The sequence below is a fragment of the Ostrea edulis genome, chromosome 9 (genome assembly GCF_947568905.1).
Source record: "Ostrea edulis chromosome 9, xbOstEdul1.1, whole genome shotgun sequence".
Lineage (NCBI taxonomy): Eukaryota > Metazoa > Mollusca > Bivalvia > Ostreida > Ostreidae > Ostrea > Ostrea edulis.
This window is the reverse complement of record NC_079172.1, coordinates 29,644,893-29,655,290: the sequence shown is the minus strand read 5'-3', so window position 1 is coordinate 29,655,290 and position 10,398 is coordinate 29,644,893.

Sequence of the window (10,398 nt, the reverse complement as noted above, 5' to 3'; positions counted from 1 at the left end):
GGCCTTGATTATAATATTTGCCTTAATATTATTAAGAGGTATAGCTTCAGAGAATCGAGTGGACATACCGATACACATAGGTCTTGTCTTTGGAAAATGTCCTATGCAATCCACCAACAATTGACTAAAAAGATTTTTCAAATGCTGGAATGGGTTGAAGAAGGGTAGATGAAATTTTCTGATTGGGTTGGCAGAGATGACACAACTTACAAAATTCAAAATCACCCCCTTACTCAACTTGGGCCAATATAAGACCTAAAATTCTGGTACAAGACTTCTTGACACCTAAATGACCTGTCGTGGGTGTGTCGTGAGCCAAACTTATGATGTCTCTTCGATATATCACTGGGGTCACGATCTGGTGAACAACACGACATATATATCCGGGGATGCATCGGGTGGTCACCATTTTCGCATAAGGATCCCGTCTTTGGTGTACAAGCAATCTCCGAAGTTGTGTTCCGAAAAACATTCCTTTGGGGTATTTGACAAAGCAAGCTATTTCAGATCGAATTTCCTTTTCTTCCTCTGGCTTCTAAAGTTCAAAAGTCCTCAAGATGAATTCCATTCCTGGTAGTTGTGACCCAACAGCCAGGAAACATGTTATAAATCCGCCTCTGGAATAGCCCTTGTAGCCAAGTTTGCTGACGTTTTGTCAGTGGGCACATAAGTCCATTGTTCTGGGTATGGTATTTGGCGGATCTTCGCTACTCTGTTACTGTGTAGAATCCAATTTTTCATTGTATATGTATATAAAAACCATGTGACTGCCAGTGTGGTACTGTATGCTGTTAAGAGGAATATCGATATTATCAGATATTGTTTGGCCATTTTCCGTGCCCAGCAAAGCTGTTCATCAATCTAATCTTGGAATGATGTGTCCATGTGTCCACTTTAGCCTTTCCAAGGACGAATCCAATAGTTCAATGTTTGACTGAAGTTGAATATGTACCTGAAGCGATAGCCCTTTCTGATGTGTTTCAATACATCTGAAGTTTCTTATCTACTGTGTCAGTGAATGACCTTGAAAGACACATTTGTTGGATCGTAACTAAAGGAGTATTCCATGTTTTGCATACTTCATAGTTTGATTTAGGCAAGCTTTCATCCCAATCAACGTTTCCTGTCGTTAGTTCTAATAGTATGAACTTGCCTTGAATAAGGACCGGCGCAAGGAAACCCTGATTATCATACACACTTTTAATTGTTGACGATATTCTTCTTGGCGAGTTTGAACATAAAACTATGTCTCAATGTCTCAATGTCCCAAATCATCTTCCGAAGTCAAAGGTTTCTGATCCCAAATGAATTTATCCAATACTTCTCTGTACAGGAAGCGAATAGTTAGAGAGATCAAGTCCTTAGCTAGATCAAATGCCCGAAATGCTTTCATTACTTTTCACAATTTGATGCAATTTTGTGAATGCGGAGATTTTCCATCACTTGTATTGCACTTCGTGCTCTCATCATTGGAGTTATTGCCATGTCTGATGCTGGAAATGAATTTAGTCCAGTATCTACGTAAAAATCCCTGCAAATGAAATTGCAGAAGTTTCTTTGCTGATTTCAGCGGTTTATGGAGTCCCTGAGTAACAATTGCCGGTGAAGGGTTATTTCTAAAAAGATATCTACGCACATGCGATAGTCTGTTAATGGTTCATTGAAATCGGCTTTATACTACAGGAAACGAATGAAATCTCTATGATTTTCATCTACTTTGAAACAGTAGAACATTTCTCGAATATATCCAATGATTGCTATTGATTCGCGACGAAAGCGAAGCAGAATTCCTAATGGGAAGATCCGGACTCTCTATTCAATGATCCTCTTCCATACTTTGCGAGGAATCGAATACGGAAACAGCTTATACGGTTTTCGAGGATGATAAACCCCAGATATTGGTAGATACCAACGTTTGGTCTCGTCTGGGGTTCATGGTGCCTTTATTGGCATGTGCATTTTCAAATGTACCTCACACGGATTTAAAAAATTCAACGTGTAGACTTGAGTCAAGAGTTTTGGCTCTCTTTAATGCTTTTGGTTCGTTATTAGGAATCTTCAACTTCCTATTGCGGAATGGAAGTGGAGCGGACTAGTTATCATTTTCATTCTTATGGAAACTTTCCTTCATGATTCCGTGGGGATCCGGGATAAAATAGGTACTCGGTATCCCTTGCTTATCGTAAAAGGCGACTAAATGGGGGGGGGGGGGGGGGGGGGGGGGGGGGGGGGGGGGGGGGGTTACCTGTAAAGTGCGAAACGAAATCTACCGAAACGAAACGAAATCTACCGAAACGAAACGAAACCTACCCAAACGAATCCTACCGAAACGAAACAGATTGTATAAACGAACTCTTTAAATTATAATAATTAAAAATGGAATATATTTTCTCTTTATGGTTTTCATGTACAGTAAATGAATTGATACAAGGTTTGAAGAGAGTAACACGACCTTCGTTTGTTAAATCATTTTTGAAGATGTTAACAGCGTCGGGACCTTGCCGAGACAAGTATTTCCGACTATTGTCCATCCAAAGGACAATTTCTGTGCATTTTGAGATTTCGGCGGTCCGATTCTTTGATAGAGGACGTGATGCACCTCAATCAAATTCCTGCTAATCAGGAGCATTATTTGTGCATCTGGATTCAAAGGAGGGATGAATGACTCAATATTGCGCAAGTGAGAGAAGTGTGAAGCAACACCGTGTGTTAGTTTCTAGTTTCTAACGCCCGGTAGGCGGAAACTATTACTACCTTCAGTTGACTCGATAGTGACATTCTTCAATTTTCAATTAATACGACGTGTTTGACTGGAACCGGTAGACGACAAGAACAATGATTCCTGAGTACAATTGTCCCTAAGTCACAAATGGTGTTGCCAGTAACTGATTTGACTGGTCGTCGGTCATAGTAAGAGAAATTGTCTCCTTAGATGTCAGGATTTGTGAGTACATGCGGACTAAGTCTGTTTCTACACACGATTTGCATTCCATGTGAAAGTATCCCCGCATATAGTGTACAATATGGTTTCACTTCTGTACTTGGTTCAATCTGATTAAAATCAGATCCCCAATCCGCTCCTCTTTCTTCATCATTTTTTCTTCTTGTCGCTACACGACAAGATGAAGAAAGAGGAGCGGATCGAGGATCTGATTTTAATCAGATTGGTACTTGGTTGAGCGTCATTTTCAAAAATACCATCTGCTTGATCCCCGCCGTGAAGTGTTTGAAACTGCAGCAATGGCTGCTGGATGATTTTTTCCTTTCAATATCTCGCACGAAAGACAATGACTGCCAAGTAAAATCGTACACAGCATTTGTAACATATTATTTTATCTTTATGAAACCTTTTCCTGACGATCATTAGTTTAGTACGAAACACTTTTCACTTTTAAGGGAGTGCCCAGTGTTATATATATGACACACTGTTTCAGGTGAGTTAGAAACTTGAAGAATGTCACTCTACAAGTTAGAAACTTGTAGATCCGTCTTTCTTCTTGTGACCTGAAATCCGGATTTTTCGGGAGGATTCTGTCGTGACGCAGCCGGGTTCACAGTTGCTGGTCACAGAATAAGACAATGGCGGGTGTAGTGTACACAGAATAAGACAATGGCGGGTGTAGTGTACACAGAATAAGACAATGGCGGGTGTAGTGTACACAGAATAAGACAATGGCGGGTGTAGTGTACACAGAATAAGACAATGGCGTGTCTAGTGTACTGAGATTCCGGCGTTATCCACTTTTCTTGAATCATATATGAAAGTTTGCAATCTATTGGACCTATTCTGATAGATGTGTCGAGATAAGAAAAAATGTATATTCTCGACTTCAATCTTTGCCATGATGTCATCAAGGACGTACACCTTTTTTTAACAATCTTTGTTCGAGAGTCTAGGAAAGGATGGTAAGTATATTCGCGACGTGTTTCAGTAATATATATTTTTTCGTGACATTTCACATACAATTTACCTCCATCAGCCTATCTCGTTTCTACCTATAAAAAAATCTTGGGATATATTACCAGTACCATGTCTGTTTTAGATCTTTAATATTTTGATAGTTCATGGTTCTTTACAGTAAAAATGTAATGTCGGCAGTTGTAAAAATGGAGTATAAAAACAAACACAAACCATGAAAAATTGATTTAGCTATTCAAAATCTGATGCGTTTGTCAATGAGCCAAAAAAATGAAGTGCAAATCTAAAATTACGACATTATTATATACTTTCAATTTCATCTCTTCTTTTTTTTTTTTTTTAAGTTTGCGGGCATATATCACACAGTATATGCCCGGAAACATTACGTCACAATCAATACACAAGCCGTTGCTTTTATCATGCCCACAAATTACTACGCCGTTAATTTTCACATTTTTCGTGTTTTTTATCTTTTACTCAGTTAAACTAATAAAGATATTGTTAAAAATAAAATTATTGCTAGTTTCTATATGAAATTGAAAGTATATAATAAAAAGGTTATATACTTTGTATGGGAAAATATGATGACCTCGTTTTTTTATCTCGGTCCGTCTACGCGCCAATACAAAGTCTATAACCTATAATTATCACCCCATATGACATCATAATGAAAATGTACGTCACAACATACAGGTTCTAATTATAGTATCGCGGGGAAAGTGTCATAATATTTTGTCGTTATTTACTGCTGTCATCAAAGGCTAAGATAACGAACAGTGATCAGTCTCATAACTCCTAAAAGCAATACAAAATAGAGAGCTGGGCAAATGAATAGCTGTATACGTGAAAAAAATTCTTGTCAAATAATTATATATTATTTCTTATTATTTATTATCACCCTCCATTTTTTATATACAGTATGCACGAAAGCAGTATTCATATTACATTGTGACCCTGACCTTTAATCTGAATGACTGATGCGTTTTAAAATTCACTTAAATATGCATAAATAATTTCATTGTACATTTACAGTAGCAAAGTTTGGATGCATCTTCTATAGCCAGAATATTAATTTTTCTGAGATGTATTCTAGATATATTTATGCGTTTGAAAAGTGCTGGGACAAACTTCTGTCTTGTATATTTACAGTATGGCATCTATGAGGGGAATTCATGGTAGCTATTTTAATTATAGTTGAGGTGCAATACTATCACCCCAAAATCATAGTGCATTTTATTTGGTTTAGTATACAAACACATTCTGAGGCAGAGTCACCTATACAAATATCAGAGTGGGTTAAAATCTTGAAATTGAACTCTTAGGAACATAAAAGAATCATAAACTTTAAAGAGGTTGGGTCCAGAGCTTTTGAGCACAACTGCGCAGGTAGCTACAACTAAGTAACTACTGGTTGAATACTGATCCCATTGGTGCAAACATATTACACATCTATTACTGAACCCTATCCAGTTGAAAAAAATTGTGCCAATTCAAATTTTGAAAGGGTTTTGCAGGGACTCTATTTTTTGGTGGAAAAATTTATTAATCAAAAAGTTCTAAATCTGCATGATATTACAGTTTCTGTTTCATCCAACATATCTTTTATTTTTATACTCCTATACGTGTACTTCAGTTTTATATCTTCGTGGTCTTTGGTGATCGGGTCTTCCAACAGTCTGTCGGGATTCCCATGGGCACGAATTGTGTTCCTTTGTTAGCTGACCTGTTTTTAAATTCGAAGCAGAATGTTTTTCTTTCAAAAACTTCTACACGAGAAGAAAAAATCTCTTGCTGTAGCCTTCAATTCGACATTTAGATATATCGAATACCTTTTGTCTATTAACAATAACTTTCATTCATATGTCGATTTGATATATCCTTGTGAGCTCGAATTAAAAGACACCACAGAGTCGTCCAAATCTGCTTCATACTTAGATATTTTATTGGAAGTAAATAGTAACGGCAAACTAATAACTTAACTTGATGACGAACGGAATGATTTCAGCTTCTCCATCGTCAACTTCCCATATTTATGTAGAATTCATTATCATCTGCATATGGTGTTTATATCTCTCAACTGATCCGATACTCAAGAGAGCGTTTTGTTCGTATGGTCAGTTTTTAAATCGAGGCAAGCTACTGACAAACAAGTTGATAGTACAGGGGTTTCAACAGTCTCGATTGAAATCAGCATTTCGCAAATTATATGGTGGTTATAACGATCTAGTTAGTCAATACAACCTATCATTGGGTCAAATGCTGTCTGACATGTTTTATACCGATTATTAGACCGTTCTTGGTACACTGATTTTGCCTACGGATAACTCCGTTTACCTGACCAAGATATAGGGCTCACGGCGGGTGTAACTATCTATTTGATACCCACGGCTGATCTCGTCTTCTACTCATCACGTGACGAATAGAAGACGTGGTTATCCGACGATGTATTTTGTATTGCTTATAGGAATTATGAGATTGATCACTGTTCGTTATCTTCATTTTTCATGATACAAGTAGTTGAGACTTGGAACTAGTTAAAATATTGCAATTTATTAATTTGGTTGACATATGTTTCCAAACAGAACACCGATTCTTTAATAAAATTAAATTAATTTACTCAAAGTTTTGTATAAAAATTCAGTATTTTCACCTATAATTTAAAAATTTGGCCTCTAGCCCCCACTTTTTTACTTCCAGTTTAATATTTAGGACAAGACCTTGAAAATTATGTGAAATTTTAAAAATTGACATTACTTTTATGGTTGTTATAACGATCTAGTTCGTCAATACAACCTATCATTGGGTCACATGCTGTCTGACGTGTTTCATACCGATTGTTAAGCCGTTCTTAGCATACTGATTTTGACTGCGGATAGCTCTGTTTACCTGATCAGGATATAGGGCTCACGGCGGGTGTGACTGGTCGACAGGGGATGCTTACTCCTCCTAGGCACCTGATCCCACCTCTGGTGTGTCCAGGGCTCCGTGTTTGCCCAAGTATCTATCTTGTATTGCTTATAGGAGTTATGAGATTGATCACTGTTCGTTATCTTCACCTTTCTCATATATCCTTTTGAACTCTCAAATTTGATATCATGAATTTTTTCGTATATCAAGTGCAAAAAAGGTAATTATTTATTTCCATTACGAGTATTAAACTTTTTTTATCTGTAGTGTTAGAAGACATGATTATGTATCTATTCTATGTAATGATTGATTTGTGTTGTTTATGCTGTGTTGACACCAACAGACCAATCAAGTTTAATTGAATAACTTTGAAGTGGAAAAAGGTCATGTCACTGTAGCTCAATAACAAGCGATGCGACTTCAGTTATTCCTTTTAAATTCCTAGTTCTCCTTTAATGTAGAAATCAAAAATACAATTCCCAAAAATATGACATTACTCCAAATCTGAGGTGCAAACCTCTTTAAGTACTTAAAAGTTATGGCCCATGCACCGACTACAAGTGGCTCAGAACAACGCTGCACGTTGTCTTACAAGAACATGCTACAGACAACATATTTCGCCGGTACTTCAACAACTACACTGGCTGCCTGTAAAGCAACGCGTTGTGTTTAAATTGCTGACAACCATACATAAGTCACTACACTCTTTCTCAGCACCAGCATACATGAGAGAGCTATGTCCTGTTCACCAGCCACATAGGACCTTGAGATCATCATCCGACCAATGGAAACTGGTAGTGAAGAAATCATCAAACAAATACGGTGCAAGAGCCATAAAAACACTAGGTGCACAATTGTGGAATAAACTGCCACTGAAACTTCGAGAGCTTGAAGCACATGGAGCATTCCGCAAGAACCTAAAACCACTCTTGTTCAAGCGTGAATATGCAATGTGAATGTAAAATTCAGTGTAAAATCAAGGATTCCATGTGCAAGCTCTTGCAAACTGAATTTTTATCCAGCATACGAATATCTGTATGCCAATTGTATCTTGGCAAGTCAAAGTCGACCACTTTGTCATTTTACTACCATGTTTTATTTAAATTCTTCCTATTGTTTTATCATTTCCTTTATAGCTCTTGCAGGTCTTTTATTAGTATATTATCAATGATTATTAGCACAAACATTGTACAGCGCATAGAAACTATTTGTAATTTTGCGCTTTATAAATGAATAAAATAATGATAATAATAATGGAAAATAAACCCCTTGATTTTCCATTTACTTCTAAAGAAGTGAAACTAGGTATTTCTTGTTGGAAATCTAGGAAAATGTTCTGGTGTAGACCTTGTTCTTGATGAAAGATTAGTATTTATGTACTTCTAGTTATAATAGTTGAACTTTTTAACAAAATTATCCAGACTGGAAAGTTGACAGAATCCTAGAACCTCTCATTAATCACAGCATTGTATAAATCTGGTGATCCGGGAAATTGCAATTAAGTGTTACAAGCTGTCTTGGTAACCTTTTTTTAAAATAAGCTACTTACAACACGTCTCAATAGTTATTTAGAATCTGAAGGATAATTAAGTCATTTCCGAACAGGATTTACTCGTAGGAAAGGATACCATACAACAGCTATCATTTTCATCTTGAAAACCTTAATGAACAAATATCTTTTTAAAGAAAAGAAGGAACGTTTTCTACGCTTTGTTGATTTTTCAAAAGCTTTTAATACTGTGTGAAGATCGGCATTTTTATTTAAGATTTAAAAAAGGAATTGGTGGCAATTTTTTTTCAATACCATAAAACATATGTATTCTACAACAAAATGTGCTGTAAGACAAGGGAATGTATGTAGTGACTTTTTAATACATCTGTAGGAGTTACACAAGGAGATAATTTAAGTCTTTGTTTAACATTTTTGTTGATAACTTTGAAAGTTATTTTGATAAGGTGATTGCCATCCTGTACCGTTAGGCGATATAACTTTTAATCACCTATTTTTATTTATTTGTCTTTTGCTAATGATCTTGTTTTATTATCAGAATCGGCCGAAGGTCTCCAATATTGTATAGACACTCTTTAAAAATAATGTACAGAATGGAAGCTGCATACTGTAAACTTACAAACTTGCATCCACCCCCCCCCCCCCCCCCCCCCCCCCCAAAGTTATGGTTTGTTCAATAAGGACAATAAAGAATTTTTATGGATTTTAGTATAACAATACTATTTTAGATATCATAGAAAGTATAAATATCTTGTAATATTTTTACAATCAAATGGCTGATTTTGACTACGGAAAACTCCGTCTACCTGATCAGGATATAGGGCTGAAAATTTGATAAAACCAAATGATAATGATAACCATGTTTGAAAAATACAATCTTGGAAGATACAAAGTTGGTCAATAAAAATACAAAGTCTTTGCAAATCTTTATAAAAACAATTACAAAGAAAGTTGATTATCAATAGTGATACAGCAAATAAACTAGTTGGTTTTTAACTTCATGATTTCTTTATAAAGAAAACCCTTGGTGAATCAGAAAGTATAACACTCAATGGGGAAAACTCTCAATTCATAGCACATTTTTTTTGGTATCAGGATAACTCGTACTCAGAAATTGGGTTACGCGTTCTCCTGGAGAAGTCGTACCCGGGTACTTCTCCAGGAGAACTCGTACCCGGGTATGAGTTCTCCAAGAGAAGTCGTACCCATCAATATCTGGGTACGAGTTCTCCTGAAGAAACACTTTGTCATATTAACAAATAGAAATGTGGGTACGAGTTCTCCTAGAGAAAAACTTGTCAATTGTATTATAAAAATCTGGGTACGAGTTTTCCTGCAGAAAAAAACCTTGTCATTTCTGTCATAAAAATCTGGGTACGAGTTCTCCCGGAGAAAAAAATCGTTATGAAAATCTAGGTACGAGTTCTTCCGGAGAGAAAAAATCATTTTATTAAATGGATTCTCCTGGAGAAAAACTATGTCTTTTTGTCATATAAATTCTGGTAAGAGTTCTCCTGGAGAAAAAGTTTTGTCATTATATGGTAATCAATTTTTTTTTAATACGAGTTTATCTCATTAAGAATTGTACCATTTTAGGTATTGGAATCTGGGTACAATTTCTCCTTGAAAAAATCGAGGATTTCATACATTATACATAATTTACTATGAACATGCCTTTCAATTGAATAAAAAAAGTAAATGCAATGATCATACTTGTTTGTTGTTTTGTTTTTTCATTTGAATTGCTGTTTGGCTAGAGACGATAATGAGTATAATTATTGCAATTAAACACCGATTTTAAACCTGCGACATTGTATGTTTTATAGCGTACCTCTATTCTCCGGCACATGGAGGACAACTCGTACCCAGCTTTATCTGACAAAATGACGAAGTTTTTCACCAGAAGAACTAGTTTCGTACCTAAATGTTTGACAGAAATGACAAAATTTTTTCTGCAGGGGAACTCGTACCCAGATTTATCAGATAAAATGACAAAGATTTTCTCCAGGAGAACTCGTGCCCAGATTTTTATACAGAAATGACAAATTGTTTTCTGCTGGAG